This window comes from Oryx dammah, unplaced genomic scaffold (genome assembly GCF_014754425.2).
Source record: "Oryx dammah isolate SB20612 unplaced genomic scaffold, SCBI_Odam_1.1 HiC_scaffold_11097, whole genome shotgun sequence".
Classification (NCBI taxonomy): Eukaryota; Metazoa; Chordata; class Mammalia; order Artiodactyla; family Bovidae; genus Oryx; species Oryx dammah.
Window position 1 is genome coordinate 23,096 of NW_024080491.1, and position 18,540 is coordinate 41,635.

Genomic DNA, 18,540 nt, shown 5'->3' on the forward strand with positions numbered 1-18,540 from the left:
GGAGCCTTTCTGCTATCACAGGAGGAGCCCAGTTATCAGACCTGGAAACCCACAGAGCAGGAGAGGCCGTGGTCGAGGAGCGACCACGGGGCACAGGATCTGCCAGGGCAACGGGCTTCACAAGCTTCCAGGAGCAGCTTCTGTTCAGACTTGAGTAGTGGGGGTGTTTTCCATGCTGGGAGAGCCCCGTGGGGACCCGAGGCCTGTCCTGAGACAGTGGGATCTGGGATTTGAACCTGCAGGGCAGGAGGAAGCAGCAGCCACTGTGGCCCCTGGGGCCAGAGGATCAAGACCCCCGGCTCCTCCGTGGGAGCTGAAGTGAAGGGGGGCGGGCACCTGGGACCCATGGTTACACTCAGCTGGCTCCAGGGTCCCCTTCCAGGGCAACACCTCAGACAGCAGGGCTCTCCTGGACCCCCTGCTCCTCCCCACTGCTGGGAGACTCTGGTTGGGGGTGGGTGGAAGGGGTGAGTCTGCTCCTTGTTGGGTCTCCCTGGGCTCATCCTGCCTGTAGAGGCCGGGGCTCTGTCAGCTCCTCCAAGGTTAAGTGGCCAGGGGCTGGGGTGTGGGGTGGGGTGGGGTGTGCGTGCTTGGAGCGGTGTGATGCTGTGTGGATGAGCCCGATTCTGAGGTTCAGTTCAGGGATCTCTTTTTCTGCCACATGCTAAGCCGCAGCACTGGGCTTCCCAGGTGTCTCAGTGGTAAAGAATCTGCCTGCCAATGCAAGAGACATAGGGGATGCATATTCGATCCCTGGGTCGGGAAGATCCCCTGGAGAAGGAAATGGCAACCCACTCCAGTATTCTTGTCTGAGAATTCCATGGAGAGAGGAGCCTGGCGGGCTACAGCACATGGGGTCACAAGGAGTTGGATACGGCTGAGCTTACACACGACTGAGAGACTGAACTGAACTGAACACACACGCACCACAACTCTGAGCCCAGTGCAGCTTTTATCATGAAGAAAGATGGTATTTTGAATTCCTCACCTTTTTGCCTGTCTGCAGGTTTGGAACTCAGGTGAGAAAAATAGATGCCCTTTTGGGGTCTTTACCTTAAACTGGGTCCAGCACATGGGTATATGTCTCCCTCCTTGGATTTCTGGGGTCTCTGGTGGTGGTTTAGTTGCTAAGTTGTGTCTGACTTTTGCAACCCCATGGACTGCAGCCTGCCGGGCTTCCCTGTCCATGGGATTCTCCAGGCAAGAACACTGGAGTGGGTTGCCATTTCCTTCTCCAGGGGATCTTCCTGACCCAGGAATCAAACCTGGGTCTCCTGCGCTGCAGGCAGATTCTTTACTGACTGAGCTATGAGGGAATCCCTCTGAGGTCTCTACTCTCACCCTAAACTGGGTCCAGCACATGGGTACATGTCTCCCTCCTCGGGTTTCGGTTCATGTGTGCCCTCGTTGAGGGGAGAAGCCAAGAGCAACACCCCCTTGCAGTTGTGGTCATGACACAGTTATCCCTGAGAGGGCTCCGTGGCCATTTGGTGGCGTTATTTCAGTTTTTAGAAACTGGGGTAAGGTGGAGCCCCCTTCTCTCACTGAGTAGAACCTCAGTGACTGTGCTAAGGGGTGGAGCTGTGGACTTGTGAGGCTGCAAAATTTTTCAGAAGCCAGAAGAACTGTTGGGCTGGAAATGTGATCCTTTCTACAGGGAAGACAGCGAATCCTTGGAAAGTAGGATGGGCAGAGGCATCTAAGCAGAAGAAAAGATTTCAGGTTGAGGGTGGTGGGGAGTAAGGAAGAGAAGGGGACCACTGGGTACCACTGGAAATCCACCTGGGCCTCTTTCAAAAGGTCTGGGGGCCATCTGCGAGAAACGTCCCCGAGGAAGCCCACAATCCTTGTGCATTCCAAGCAAGGAAGAGGCTGGCCCAGGGCGCAGTCCTGTCCACAGTTGCAGTTGGCATCATCGTCCACAGCCCTTCAGCTGGAGTGCTGGGTCTGAGCTCCAGGGAGATAGTTGATGTGGCATCAACAACTCAGCAAGGACCGCTTTCCCCTGTACCCTGGTTACATTCGAGCAGCGCTGCACTCCCTGTGAACCACTGAACCCACCTCCTGCCTCTCTGCTATGACCACCCAGCTCCAGACACACCATGTGAACACAAAGCAAGGAAGGAGCCTGTCGCTACCGTCACCTGTCTCATTTCAGGACCCAGTGTCTGCATCCCCTGGGACTGGGTACCCTTTTCCTCCCTGACTTGGGCTCTAGCTGGCTGCACTCCCCGCCTAGTGGTCTTGCCTGGTATTACAATCTCCTTGGAATAGTTTTGTCTATTCAGAGAAACTGCAGCCCTGAAATTAAAAGACACTTGCTCTATGAAGAAAACTATGACAAACCTGGACAGCGTATTAAAATGCAGAGACATTCCTTTGCCAACAAAGGTCTGTAGAGTCAAAACTATGGTTTTTCTGGTAGTCATGTATGAATGTGAGAGTTGGACTGTGAAGAAAGCTGAGCGCTGAAGAATTGATGCGTTTGAACTGTGGTGTTGGAGAAGACTCTTAAGAGTCCCTTGGACTGCAAGGAGATCAACCAGTCAATCCTAAAGGAAATCAGCCCTGAATATTCCTTGGAAGGACTGATGCTGAAGCTGAAGCTCTATTCCTTTGGCCATCTGATGCCAAGAACTGACTCACTAGAAAATCCCCTGAGGCTAGGAAAGATTGAGGGCAGGAGGAGAAGGGGACAACAGAGGACGAGATGGTTGGATGGCATCACCGACTCAATGGACACGAGTTTGAGCAAACTCTGGGAGATGGTAAAGGACAGGAAAGCCTGGGATGCTGCAGTCCATGGGGTCGCAAAGAGCTGGACACGACTGAGCGACTGAAACACATGAGCAGAGAAACTGAAGCAGAAAATCTCATCTCAAATTGTAACTGTCTAAATCCCTTGAAATTAGTAGTAGAAACACCATTATTTCCTTCCAAATAAAGGTGAACTGACTTAAGGACTGGGTCCTGAGATATGTTTGATATTTGACCATTCATGAGCACACAAACACATTTATGGTCTGGACAGGAAAGTCTTGGCTTAAATGGTGAGGGAAGCCCTGAGACTTTGTCCCTCCCATTCCTTTGCAGCCCGTCTTCCCAAAGAGCTGCATTCTGTCCAGGCGCCTCAGGGTGACTGTGTCCTCTTTACCTCCCGGAGGAGAACTGCTCAAACCTACCCCTCCTCACCTGAGGCTCTGTTCTCATGGCCTGGAACTGTGGCAGAAGCTTCCTGAGGTCTCTCCTGCACATGTGAACCTCACTCCGTAGTGAGCAGTTGAAAGCAATTCACATTATTAAAGAAGCTGCGAAAATGAATGGCATGGGATGAATTGTTAAGAGACAATATGACACTTTAACGAAGTTTTGTGTTACACAAGGAGCTCTGCTCAATGCCGTGTGGCTGACTGGATGGGAGGGGGAGTTGGGAAAGAATGGATACACATATATGTCTGGCTGAGTCTCTTTGCCGTCCACCTGAAACTATCACAACATTGTGAATCAGCTATACTCCAGTGTAAAATAAAAAGTTAAAAAGAAAAAAAGAAGTTGTGCATTTCAGGCAGGCAACCTCATGCTCTGGACCCCGGGTGTTAGTGGAGTTGTTGTCCCCTTCCTCCACCGTTATGATTCTCTGCTGCCAGGAGAAGGGGAACCCAAGTCTTAGCTTAGCCTTAGCTTCATTGAATGGCAACACTGAATCAATGGACATGAGTTTGAGCAAATTCTGGGAGATGGTGAAGGACAGGGAAGCCTGGAGTGGTGCAGTCCATAGGGTCGCAAAGAGTTGCACACGACTCAGTGACTGAATGGCAACAGCTTCGTTCAGCTGTGGTTGACTTAGAAGCCCAATCACTTAGCAAGGGGTGGACCTTTCACGGGTTCGCCATGTCTGATATTCTGGAGACAGCTGGTGGGATCTCCATGTCTCCTGAGCAAGTCCCCGATGGCACTGGCTGCCATCCCTGGCAGATCTGGGATCAGACAGGTCCATACTGGACTTGCCACTCCCAGGGGATATGGCTGTAAGGGTCTGCCCTGCATTGGGAAGTGGGAGGAATGTTTCTTGGAACCTACCTAGGTATGGGGTCTCCCAGGGAGTTCCAGAGTGTCAGCAGGGCTGGGCACCACAAGGAGCGAGGGTGGACCAGAGAAGGAAACGGTTGAATGAACAGTGAAACTTGTGCAGATTTTATTAATAATATTTCTGCAAATCCTTCCACGTGACAACCTTTGCCTTTTTTATCTTCTAAGTGGATATTTCTATCAAGGGGAAGATCCATGGCAGAGAACTCAGTGCTACTACACAGAACAGAAGCAGTGTGATTGGAAAGAACAGCTTCATGAAGGTTCAATAGTTGTAAGATAGGAGGTGGATTGTAAGGACGCTTCACCATGGGAAGAGGATCAGTTAAATTGTCTCTACCCAGAGGGGTCAGGAGCTTCCCTGGTGGCTCAGACAGTAAAGGGTCTGCCTGCAATGCGGGAGACCCAGGTTTGATCCCTGGGTCGGGAAGATCCCCTGGAGAAGGAAATGGCAACCCATTCCAGTACTCTTGCCTGGAAAATTCCATGGACAGAGGCGCCTGGTAGGTTAAAGTCCATGGGGTCTCAAAGAGTTGGACACGACTGAGTGACTTCTCTTACTTCAGAGGCGTCAGAGGGATGCACACACGGAGGGATGCTGAAAACTTCAGTTCAGTTCAGTCGCTCAGTTGTGTCCGACTCTTTGTGACCCCATGAATCGCAGAACGCCGGGCCTCCCTGTCCATCACCATCTCCCGGAGTTCACTCAGACTCACGTCCATTGACTCCGTGATGCCATCCAGCCATCTCATCCTCTCTCGTCCCTTTCTCCTCCTGCCCCCAATCCCTCCCAGCATCACAGTCTTTTCCAATGAGTCAACTCTTCTCATGAGGTGTCCAAAGTATTGGAGTTTCAGCTTTAGCATCATTCCCTCCAAAGAAATCCCAGGGCTGATCTCCTTCAGAATGGACTGGTTGGATCTCCTTGCAGTCCAAGGGACTCTCAAGAGTCTTCTCCAACACCACAGTTCAAACACATCAATTCTTTGGCGCTCAGCCTTCTTCACAGTCCAACTCTCACATCCATACACGACCACTGGAAAAACCATAGCCTTGACTAGACGGACCTTAGTCGGCAAAGTAATGTCTCTGCTTTTGAATATACTATCTAGGTTGGTCATAACTTTTCTTCCAAGGAGTAAACGTCTTTTAATTTCATGGTTGCAGTCACCATCTGCAGTGATTTTGGAGCCCCCCAAAATAAAGTCTGACACTGTTTCTACTGTTTCCCCATCTATTTCCGATGAAGTGATGGGACCAGATGCCATGATCTTCGTTTCTGAATGTTGAGCTTTAAGCCAACTTTTTCACTCTTCTCTTTCACTTTCATCAAGAGGCTTTTTAGCTCCTCTTCACTTTCTGCCCTAAGGGTGGTGTCATCTGCATATCTGAGGTTATTGATATTTCTCCCAGCAATCTTGATTCCAGCTTGTGTTTCTTCCAGTCCAGCGTTTCTCGTGATGTACTCTGCATAGAAGTTAAATAAGCAGGGTGACAGTATACAGCCTTGACGTACTTCTTTCCCTATTTGGAACCAGTCTGTTGTTCCATGTCCAGGTCTAACTGTTGCTTCCTGACCTGCATACAGGTTTCTCAAGAGGCAGGTCAGGTGGTCTGGTATTCCCATCTCTTTCAGAATTTTCCACAGTTTATTGTGATCCATACAGTCAAAGGCTTTGACATAGTCAATAAAGCAGAAATAGATGTTTTTCTAGAACTCTCTTGCTTTTTCCATGATCCAGCGGATGTTGGCAATTTGATCTCTGGTTCCTCTGCCTTTTCTAAAACCAGCTTGAACATCAGGGAGTTCACGGTTCACGTATTGCTGAAGCCTGGCTTGGAGAATTTTGAGCATTACTTTACTAGCGTGTGAGATGAGTGCAATTGTGCGGTAGTTTGAGCATTCTTTGGCATTGCCTTTCTTTGGGATTGGAATGAAAACTGACCTTTTCCAGTCCTGTGGCCACTGCTGAGTTTTCCAAATTTGCTGGCATATTGAGTGCAGCACTTTCACAGCATCATCTTTCAGGATTTGAAACAGCTCTACTGGAATTCCATCACCTCCACTAGCTTTGTTTATAGTGATGCTTTCTAAGGCCCACTTGACTTCACATTCCAGGATGTCTGGCTCTAGATTAGTGATCACATCATCATGATTATCTGGGTCGTGAACCCCATGAACAGTATGAAAAGGCTGAAAACTTGGAGAGGGTTTATACACAGAATCTGGGGTTCTTCTCTGTGACTCTGTCCTGTGACTTCCCCACCTCTCTTCAGAAAGCCTGGTTGCCCTGGGCTTCTTTCCTGGTTCTGCTGACCAGACAGAAGGTAGGCTTCCTACCAATATTCTGGCCACCCCATGTAAAGCTGTGGCTGCTCTCAGAGTCAGCTGACAATAAACAAGAAACGTTTTGCTCTGGCAGCATCCCCTGAGTTTCAATTTTCCTCCAAAGCAGCCTACTTTTGTTCCCTTTCCAAAAACCTTAGGCGGTTGTGTTTTGAAAGTTGTCCAGAGTTTCTAGCTGTTACCCACAAGAAACTGGTTGGTTGTAGCTCACTCTTGGGATTTAAAGCAGAACTCTTGGTCTTCTTCCCTGGCAGACCAGTCCTGCCCGCTCCCTGGCTCAGGCCTTCTTCTGGCGATGTCAGTGGTTCCAGTGACTCCTCAGCCCCCGGCCCACTCAAGGAAGGGGTGCTGCTGTGTGGTATGTCGAACAGAAAACACACCTATGTCAGGAGATATGCAAGCCCAGAAGTATGCACATTCTGTACCTCTGTGCTCAAGGGAACACAAACACTTGCCTTCTTAGAGTATGCTTGTGTTAACAAACGAAATAACAGAACAAATAACACGCCTGGGGGAAGGGTATGGATAATTCTAGGATCCCAGTTGGAGTTAATACTCAGCTATACAGATGACACAGACAGGGTGTTGCCAAGATGACTAAGAATATCTTTTGTTGTCGTTAAAGGAGGAAATTGAGTGATCGTTATCCAATTTGGCTTTGCTCTAAGGACTTATTTACACCACCATTTGTTTCCAAGGGCTATGGGCCACAACTTTCCCACTGCCTCCTTCTTGCTCTAAGTTCCCTGGGCATGTAACTAAGAAAGGAAGATCACCTAACCTGTGTGTGTATAAGAGTTCCTCATAATAGGAAACACAGATAGCTCAGTCCCTAGGTTCTGATCTGGGTCTTGTGAGGACTCACAGGGACATTTCTCCGCTCAGTTTATAGAGAGAGAGCTGGAGGATGCCCGTCCACTCCCTCCAGATGAAAGGTCCTTCTCTCCAGCTCAGTAGAGCACAATGTCCACCTCGGGAGCCGCACTAGGAGAGGAAACACATTGACTGACAGCATAGGGTTGGAAAAGTTATTACAAGCAAATGGTAACCAAAAGAAAATAGGTGAAGCTATATTTATACCATAAAAATAGACTTTAAACAAGAAAAGTCAGTTCAGTTCAGTCTCTCAGTTGTGTCTGACTCTTTGCAACCCCATGGACTGTAGCACGCCAGACTTCCCTGTCCATCACCAACTCCCGAGCTTGTTCAGACTCATGTCCATTGAGTCAGTGATGCCATCCAACCATCTCATCCTCTGTCGTCCCCTTCTCCTCCTGCCTTTGATCTTTCCCAGTGTCAAGGTCTTTTCCAATGAGTCCGTTCTTTGTATCAGGTGGCCAAAGTACTGGAGTTTCAGCTTCAGCATCAGTGCTTCCAATGAATATTCAGGACTGATTTCCTTTAGGATTGACTGGTTTGATCTCCTTGATAAAGGAGTTCACATTGGAAACTTCAGGCTGAGGGATCATTACCAAGTGGCCCAGGACCTCAGGAACACCTATTCTCCTGTAACTCCCAGGGACACAGGCACACTGCCCCCAGGTAAGGCCACAGCCAGGCTCCTTTGTGGCCAAACGGCTCACAGATATGGACTCTTTCCTTAAAGCTAAAGTGAGTCTCTTGTAAACAGTATACCAGTTCAGTTCAGTTCAGTTCAGTTCAGTCGCTCAGTCATGTCGACTCTTTGCGACCCCATGAATCACAGCATGCCAGGCCTCCCTGTCCATCACCAACTCCCCAAGTTCACTCAGACTCACGTCCGTCGAGTCAGTGATGCCATCCAGCCATCTCATCCTCTGCCATCCCCTTCTCCTCCTGACCCCAATCCCTCCCAGCATCAGAGTCTTTTCCAATGAGTCAACTCTTCGCATGAGGTGGCCAAAGTACTGGAGTTTCAGCTTCAGCATCATTCCCTCCAAAGAAATCCCAGGGCTGATTTCCTTTAGAATGGACTAGTTGGATCTCCTTGCAGTCCAAGGGACTCTCAAGAGTCTTCTCCAACACCGCAGTTCAAAAGCAAGTATATACTTGGATCTTATTTATTTTAAAAAATATTTATTTGGGCTTGCTTGGGTTTTGAGCCATAAAGAATCTGCCTGCAATGCAGGAGATGTGGGTTCCATCCCTGGGTTGCAAAGATCTCCTGGAGAAGGAAATGGCAACCCACTCCAGTATTCTTGCCTGGGAAATCCCATAGACAGAGGAGCCTGGTGGGCTACAGTCCATAGGGCCAGAAAGAGTCAGGCACAGCTTAGTGACTAAACAACAAGTCTTATTAGTGGCATTAGGGGACCTTTTGTTGTGGCACATGGACTCCTTAGCTGTGGCACTTGGGCTCAGGAGCACGCGGGCTCAGTAGTTGCAGTGTGCAGGCTTAGTTCCTCTGCAGGGTATAGGAATCTTAGTTCCCTGACCAGGGATCAAACCTTCATCCTCTGCATTGCGAGATGAATTCTTTACCACTGGACCACCAGGGAAGTCCCTAGATCTTATTTTTTAAGTTTATTCATCTATTCTATGTCTTCTGATTGGAGAATTTAATCCATTTACATTTAAAGTAATTATGATAGGTAAAAATTTACAACAAACCTAGACAGTGTGTTAAAAAGCAAAGACATCACTTTGCCGACAAAGATCCATAAAATCAAGGCTATGGTCTGTCCAGGAGTCACATATGGTTGTCAAAGCTAGACCATAAAAAAGACGAGAATGCCAAAGAATTTATGCTATTGAACTGTGCTGCTGGAGAAGACTCTTGAAAGAGCAAGGAGATCAAACCAGTCAATCTTAAAGGCAATCAACCTTGAATACTCTTTGGAGGGACTACACTGAAGCTGAAGCTCCTATACTTTGATCACCTGATGTGAACAGCTGACTCATTGGAAAAGACCTTGATGCTGGGAAAGATTGAAGGCAGAAGGAGAAGAGGGTGACAGAGGATGAGATAGCTAGATGGCATCACCGATGCAATGAACTTGGGCAAACTCTGGGAGATGGTGAGGGACAGGGAAGCCTGGCAGTTCATGGGGTCTCAAAGTGTCACTGGGTGACTGAGCAAGAAGAAGAACTTACTATTGACATTTTGTGAATTGTTTTCTGACTGTTTTGTACTTTATCCTTTGCTTCCTCTCTTGCTGCCTTCCTTTGTGGTTTGGTGACTTGTAACAGGATGCTTTGACTCCTTTATCTTAATATTTTGTGTGTCTACTACCGGCTTTACATAAAATACCTTATTTTTCTTATTTTCAGCTGATAACTTAGCTTTAAAACATTAAGAAACTTTACACTTTTACTTTTCTCCCCTCACATTTAAAGTAATCAGTGATATAATTTGCATCTTTTAAAATATTGTGTATCTAATAACAAAGTGGAGTAATTATGGCTATTTTGAATATGTATGTTTTTTAACATTTAAGGGGAGTTGTGGTGGATTATGTATAACTATTACAGTATCAGAGAATCTGACTTTGGGTATTTACCATCACTAGTATTACATAGTCATGTTTCTATGATGTTAATTAGTATCCTTTCATTTTAAGTTGAAGAATGCCCTGGAGCATGTCTTATAAGGCAGATATAGTGATGATGGACTCCCTTGGCTTTTGTTTGTTTGGGAATGTGTATTTCTTCTTCATTTCTGAAGGACAAATTTGTCAGGTACTATTCTTGATTCATGGTTTTTTGGACTCCATGATTAGGTATGAAATTAAAGGACGCTTGCTCCTTGGAAGAAAAGCTATGACAAACCTAGACAGCGTATTAAAAAGCAAAGACATCACTTTGCCAACAAAAGTCTGTAGCATCAAAGTTTTGGTTTTTCCAGTAGTCATGTATGGATGTGAGAGCTGGACTCTAAAGAAGGCTGAGCACCAAAGAAGTGATGCTTTTGAATTGTGGTGCTGGAGAAGATTTTTGAGAGACCTTTGGGCTTCAAGGAGATCCAACCAATCAATTCTAAAGGAAATCAACCCTGAATATTCACTGGAAGGACTGGTGCTGAATCTGAAACTCTGATACGGTGGCCATCTGATGTGAAGAGCCGAGTCATTGGAAAAGACTCTGATGGTGGAAAAGACTGAAGGTAAAAGGAGAAGGCAGCGGCAGAGGGTGAGATGGTTGGATGGCATCACTGACTTAAGGGACAAGAATTTGGGCAAACTCCAGGAGATAGTGGAGGATAGAGGAACCCTGTATGCTGCAGTCCATGAGGTCACAATGAGTCGGACACAACCGAGCAACTGAACAATGACAACAGCAATCAGGTAAGGCTACAAGACGGACTCTGCCATAGCTCCTGGTTGGATAGAGTTTCAGGCTATGCTGCCAGCCTGATGGTGCCACTGGCTGGACTGCATAGTTAAAAGAGGCCACAGACAGGGTTATACTGCTAGCTGTTCCCTGCTGTGGGGATGATTTTTGGCCACGCTCTCTGGTTGAGGGGGCTCCAGCAGTTTTCTGGGGGTCAAAACTGCTCCACATTCAGAGTGTGGCTCTCTAGGTGCCCTCATTGGGTGGGGCCACAAATTTTGCTCCATGACTAGAGTAGACTCACTGGTTAGGCTTCCTGCATGGACGAGATCACAGGCTGTATTTGGCAACTGGACAGGGCTCTGTTGCTGGGCAGGGCTGTAGAGAGGGCTCTGTGGGCAGGTGGCATCATAGGCTTGTTTCTGGGCTACTTGGATTACCTGGCCAGACTTTCTGAATGACCAAAACTGGAAGCTGCACTCAGCAGATGGATGAGGTTACAAGTACACTTCTCCACCTGGGCCGGGTAGTAGAACCTGCTGCTTGGCACAACTCAGGACCCAAATCAAGCAGAACTGCCAAGCGAGCTCTCTGACCAGATGGGACCGCTGGCTTTAGCGCTGCAGAAGGGCAGAGCCACTAGCTAGGATCTTTATTTAGGTCCCACAGCAAATGGGAATATGATTTACCAAGACCCGAGTATTGCTTTCTATAAACCCCAATCATGTTAGGTTTATAATAGTCATCCAGTAGCCATGAACCTCTGGTGGTTCAGAGGGTATAGTGTCTGCCTGCAATGCGGGAGACCTGGGCTTGATTCCCAGGTCAGGAAGATCCCCTGGAGAAGGAAATGGCAACCCACTCCAGTTCTCTTGCCTAGAAAATTCCATGAACAGAGGAGCTTGTTCGGCTACGGTCCATGAGTCACATACGACTGAACAACTTCAACACGAGCCATGAACCATGTAGCTTTTGCAGATGTCAGAAGGAGACCAAACCAGTCAATCTTAAAGGAAATTAGTCCTGAATATTCATTGGAAGGACTGATGCTGAAGCTGAAGCTCCAATACTTTGGCCGCCTGATGTGAAGAACCGACTCTGGAAAAGACCCTGATGCAGGGAAAGAAAAGGCAGGAGGAGAAAGAGGCAACAGACAATGAGATGGCTGGATGGCTCCACCAACTCAATGGACATGTGTTTCAGCAAACTCCAGGAGATAGTGAAGGAGAGGGAAGCCTGGTGTGCTGCAGTCCATGGGGTCAAAAAGTCAGACATGACTGAATGACTGCATAGCATAACCCCTACGTCGTTATATCTTTCCATGTGGCATTAACCTATGTTATTTTTTCATTCTCAGGAATGAATATTCCTTCCAACTTTCTATTTTGCCATCAGAAACTTTAGTTTCAGAACTTTCTACTTGGCCTTTCCTGAGACATCATTGTTATTTCATAGATAAAAACTATGGGTTAAGGAACCAGTTAAGCAGCTAATGTGGCTGTTCTGATCATACATTTAGGAACTTGGGTAATGACTGCACAGTGACCCCCCTGGATTGAGTGGACTCACTGTTAGATGGACATTACCTTACATCATACACTCCACTCTAACAGGGACCATGACAGTGCTTTGGGCCCCCAGGTTCCAGCACCAACTCAGATCTCATATCAACAACTGATAAGAGATCTGAGTATTTTCCTTGTCTGGCATATGGTTACTTGAATGGCCATAGATGCCTTTGGTGAAGCACTCGGGAAATCACTTTCCTGGGAGACCTGCCCTCATTTCCATGAGCAGGTCCTAGATTTGGCTCAGGTCTGGAAACTGGTCAGGGATCTTGACTTTTTGTTGGGGAACTGATCTCACCCATCTGTTCATCTATTTTTAATCTCTTTTGATGATATATACGAGAAAATATACTTGTTGGCTGACCATCTGTCTTCTTGGACACCATGTTTATGATCTATCTACATGGACACCTATGAGCCAGCACCCCTGCTGTCATCTAACCTTACTGCACATTATAATAATGACTTCATCTTGCTCTGACACTTTCTACCTTGCTGCCGCCCAGCTTCTATTATTCTGGAATCCTATCAAGGCTGAGGGTGAAGCTCCAATACTTTGGCCACCTGATGTGAAGAGCCGACTCATTGGAAGAGACCCTGATGCTGGGAAAGATTGAGGGCAGGAGAAGAAGGGGATGACGGAGGGTGAGATGGTTGGTTGGCATCACCGACTCTATGGACATGAGTTTGAGCAAACTCTAGGCAATAGTGAAGGACAGGGAATCCTGGCATGTTGCAGTTCAAGGAGTCACAAAGTATCAGACATGACTGACTGACCAAACAACAAAATCCCTTCCATTGCTACCAGGGAATCCAGTTCCGTAAGACATTCCTCCATTATGCCAACCTACAGAGGACCAGAGGACAGCCTACGCTGAGCATTGCAAGGATGCTGGTGCCCCTCAGCTGTGTGCTCCTCCTCACCTCGTTGAGTTAGTGTCTCTGAGGCCTCCTGAGGAACAAAGTCACCTGGTGGAGGGCTCTCCAGTTGTAGAAAGTAGAGCTGTGCCAACCTCCTAGGCTTTTGGATCTCCCTTTTTACACAGTCTGCCCTGACATGTATCTAGTATCTCTGCTTCCACTTCATCTAGTGTGTACCATGGTTTTTACCAAGCTTTTGGGAACCAGCAGGAACATACTTGAATACCCTTGGCCCTTGCCAGGGTAATTAAACTTCTTGGCATAGGAAAGCAATTCTTTTTAGAATGAATGAATTAATTGTTTGGCTGGGTTGGATTCTTTTAAATAATTTTATTTATTTATTTATTCTTGGCTGTGCTGGGTCCTCGCTGCCGCCTGGGTTTTTCTCTAGCTGCAGTGAATAGGGGCTATTCTCTAGTGGTGGTTCATGGGCTTCTCATTGCAGTGTCTTCCCTTGTTGAGGACAGGTTTTAGGCCATGAGGACTTCAGTGGTTGCAGCATGTGGGCTCAGTAGTTGCGGCTCCTGGGCTCTAGAGCACAGGCTAAATAGCTGTGGCACGTGGGCTTAGTTGCTCTGTGATATGTGGGATCTTCCTGGATCAGGGATCAAACCTGTGTCTCTTGTGTTGGCAGGCGGACTCTTTAACACTGAACCACTAGGGAAGCCCAGGGGAGTGCTTCTGGGTTAACAATTCTTCCTTTTCCATTTTTCATATTCCCTTCTTTGTCCAGGACTCACTCCCAGACTCGGTCTCCTGGTAACTGCTGTACATGTTGGTGAGTCCTGCAGTTCCGCTGGGGTAAATCCTCTCTGCAGCTGGCAGGACAACCAGTGGGGTCCTCCTGGGAGAACTCTGCAGAGTCTTCATTCAAGCAAGATCAGGATGGGGGGAGGGTGGGGAGTCTGTCTTTCAACCAGGGGTAGGGAACTCATCTGCAGGCCCAGTAGTTTGACGCGGACTTCCTGGAGTTCAAGATTATCACATATACCTATGTAGAAAGCCTGGTTCTGATTCAGGGCTTCACTCCTTCTTTTTGAAGGCCCTGCCTTCAGCACAGGAGGCCATCCTGATTCTAGGTCTCAGTCTTCTCCAATGGCCAGCCATTCTTAAAATTGGGGCTTGTGTCAAATCTTCCCTTTTCCGCCTTCCAGCTGCAGGTAGGAGAGTCTCTTTGCTTTGATTTATAGATTGAAGCCTGTCGTTTACTCCTTTCAATACATTAGTGGCACTTAGCTGTAGCCACCAAAATCTACAGTTCTGTTTACCATTTCTCCCTATGTGAATGCCAGACAATTTCACCCATTAGTGAAACCCTCTGTATCTTGTTTAGTTTCCTACATGTGAAAATTTAGCAATAGCACTGTTAAGAGCACACCCGTGCTAAGTTGCTTCAGTCATGTTTGACTCTTTGCGACCCTATGGACTATAGTCTGCCAGACTCCTCTGTCCATGGGATTCTTCAGGCAAGAACATTGTAGTGAGTTGCCATTCTCTTCTCCAGGGGATCTTCCTGACCCAGGTATCGAACTCACGTCTTTTAAGTCTCCTGCATTGTTAGGTGGGTTCTTTACCACTAGTGCCACCTGGGAAGCCCATTAGGGCACACCAGGGACCATCAATATTCCATCTGTCACCATCCGGCCAAGCTATGATCTGACTCCATAAGCCACCCTCACAGCCTTCTTGTTTGGACCATTATCTGAAGTTGGGTTCCTCAGAAGCAGAGACTGAGACAAAGTCTTTTAAATGATATATTATAAGAGGGTTTTTTTTTTTTTTTTTCAGGAAAAGGGGGGAGGCAAGCAGGATAGTATTGTGGGAAAAGCTAAGGAAGGATGTGGTCTCAGCTGTAGACTAGTTCAACCTTGATGCACAGGAATGTGAATCGTAACACAAGGTTGGTCCACCTCGGGGCTGGAGGCAGCCCCCAGGCCAAGGGAATGTTATCTACAGGTGAAGTTGGCTCCATTTGGCTGGAGATAGTTCTCTGGGGGGGGGGGGGGGATGGTTCACAGGTGGTGTAGTGGTAAAGAATCCATCTGCCAATGCAGGAGATGCAAGAGATGCAAGCTTGATCTTCGGGTCGGAAGATCCCCTGGAGAAGAAAATGGCAACCCACTCTAGCATTCTTGCCTGGGAAATCCCATGGACAAAGGAGCTTGGTGGGCTAAAGTCCATGGGGTCACAAAGAGTGGGCACAACTAAGCGACTAAACAACAGCAATAGGTTTAGATATATATCTGTCCATATCTATCTAAGTAGAGATACTTAGATATATAGATATTTATCTCAACCTATGATGCTAAAGCTGAAACTCCAGTACTTTGGCCACCTCATGCGAAGAGCTGACTCATTGGAAAAGACTCTGATGCTGGGAGGGATTGGGGGCAGGAGGAGAAGGGGACGACAGAGGATGAGATGGCTGGATGGCATCACCAACTTGGACATGAGTTTGAGTAAACTCCGGGAGTTGGTGATGGACAGGGAGGCCTGGGGTGCTGCGATTCATGGGGTCACAAAGAGTCGGACACGACTGAGCGACTGAACTGAACTGAACTGAACTGATGTATGTATGTAAGTGTGTGTGCATACACATGTATGTGTGTGTGTTTGTCAGTAGCTTGCTCAGTCATGTCTCTTTGACACTTTAATATCACAAATAATTCTTGTGAGTCAATATAAATCTAAGATCTAGTGCTACTGGGCATTTCAGTAGGTATTATCAACTAAAAAAGATGGATAACTTGAGATTTGAGAGTTAAGTTTTATTTAAGGCAAAATGATGACTGCAGCCTGGGAGACAGCACCTCAGATAGCTCTGAGAGACTGCTCCAAAGAGGCAGCAGGGGAAGGTCAATGTGTAAGGTTTTGGTGAAGGGGGAGTTCAGGACAACCAAGTGCTTACTTTACAGAAGCTTTTCTGCTAATCACGAGGAGCTGATGTCACCATGAAGGGATGTAGTGCTTTTCTAGATATGAAGGGGGTTTCCCAGGTGGCACTAGTGGTAAAGAACCTGCCTGCCCATGCAAGAGACCTGGGTTTGATCCCTGGGTCAGGAAGATCCCCTGGAGTAAGAAATGGCAACCCGCTCCAGTATTCTTGCCTGGAGACTCCCCTGGGCAGAGGAGCCTGGTGGGCTACAGTCCATGGGGTTGCAAAGAGTCAGACACGACTGAGACTTTGCAGGAGCACTATAAATAAGAATACTCTGGGGAGGGGTGGCATTAGCAGCCAACCCTTAATGTGGCTGGGGGATAGAATTCTGCCCCAAACAGGAATTTCCAGGACACCAATGACATCCACTCTTCAGTGAACTGTCCTCAGTTCCATGAGTCTCCTTTGGAAATGAGCAACATAGAAGAGTCTATCTAGATATATAGGTATACATATACTTATTATAGATAAGTATATATATCAATATAAATAGATAGATACAGCTAGATAGAGATATATCTATAGGAAAGGGCTTCCCTGGTGGCTCAGCGTTCTTGGCGAGAATTCACTTGCCAAGCAGGAGATGTGGGTTTGATCCCTGGGTCAGGAAGACCCCTTGGAGAAGGAAATGGAAACCCTCTCCAGTATGGTTGCCTGGAAAATCTCGTGGACAGAGGAGCCTGGTGGGCTGCAGTCCGTGGGGTCGCAGAGTCGGAGTCAACTGAAGCAGCTGAGCACAGCACAGCACATAGGCATGAAGAGATGGAAGGCTTGGGATCATGAAATCAGTTCTGAAAACCTGTCCCACCAGATTGTCCGGAGCACAGAGTGCCTCACTCCACGCTGAACTCCCTCAGAGGGTGTGACGTTCAATAGCGGCAGCAGCACAGGGTTCAGTCTCCACAGAGGCAGAGGGAAAATGCCCTTGTTTCTGTTGTTCAGTTGCTGTCAAATGCTCTTGGCAAGGGCCAGTTAGTAGTCGACAGTATTAAAAAAAAAAAAGATATTATCAACTCAACTTGAAATTTATTTCTTCTTCAAAAGCAATATATAATTACACTATATAATTTCAATATACAAAATATAATTTCATCAATAGGATTTATCTTATTAAATATGAATTCACAAATTTCTTGCCTTATTCCATTTTTAAAAATACTGAAGGGAGCTCCAGGATGAACAGGACACAAGGTCTTCAAAACAGTGGACAATCTGGTGGGACAGGTTTTCACTCCTGACCTGCTGCAGGCCAAGGCTGGACATTTTAATCTTCTTTACTTAACTCATTTCTTAGGGCTGAACTAGATGTTGCCCGAGGCTCTCCTTCATTGCTGAAGTCTGAAGAGTCACTACAGCACGTCCCTGCAGAAAGAAATAAAAGTCCTCTACAATCTCAGTCTGTGTCCTAGGACCAATACAGCGTGGAATTCTTTAACAGGAAATTTGGAAAAGGGAAGCTTGTGTAAGAGGGTTAAGGATAATTCTCCCACCAGGCCACCCTGTGGCTCCATCTGACCTGTTGGTGAAGGTTGCTCCAGGAACCACCCCCAAGGCTGGGAGTGGCCATGACTTTGCTATGGAAGGAACTCCCTTTGGTCACAAGCTTTTACCCTTTCCTCTTGTCTGCACATATTAATGCTCCTGCTTTCACTCTGTTTCTTATCCAGAGAGACCATGGAAGCAACAATTTCAACATCAGAGCCTCCATCAGCTGGGCCCTCAATGAGCACCCCTCCAAACTGGGAACCGCTTTATCCTTTTATGTGAGTGAAGAATAAGCTTGTATTGCACTGCGACACTGAACTTCTTGAGGCCTACCTGTTACATCAACTAGCTCAGCTCATCTAATTTAAAATGAATAATATGAATTATTGAAAACACCTAGAAATGTATCATTTTATTTTCAAGGGTATAGCCAAAAAGCTAAATGAAGCTTTTGTACCCAAAGAAGGTATTTGTTACATCAAGAATTTTTAATTGTTCTTTCATCTTTTCCTATTTCTTCTCTTGCGAATCGATGTGTTTCCATTATCTGTAGGATCTAGGAAGCAAAGGAAAATAAAATCAGTAATCTGTAACTAAAAGAGTAGTAAATCTTGTGATTACTCACATTGTAGACAGGACATGGGCTATAAAGATGCAGTGATGGTCATTTCTGTTTCTCCCCATCTAAAGGAAAGTGATCACTACCAAATGGAATGAAGATCTCTTATCCATTAGCCCTGATTGCAAAATCAAAGAAGTTTCGAAAACCAAGATTTTTTTTTTCCATAGGCTTGCAGCTAACTAATTTGCCAATGAATCTGGACTTCAGCTGCCAGGAGTCCAATAAAATATCACAGTTGATGTGAATTCACACAATTTGCTACAGGAACACTAATATGGTATATTTAATCATGGGATTCTATACTGGGGTGTTTTTGTAACAT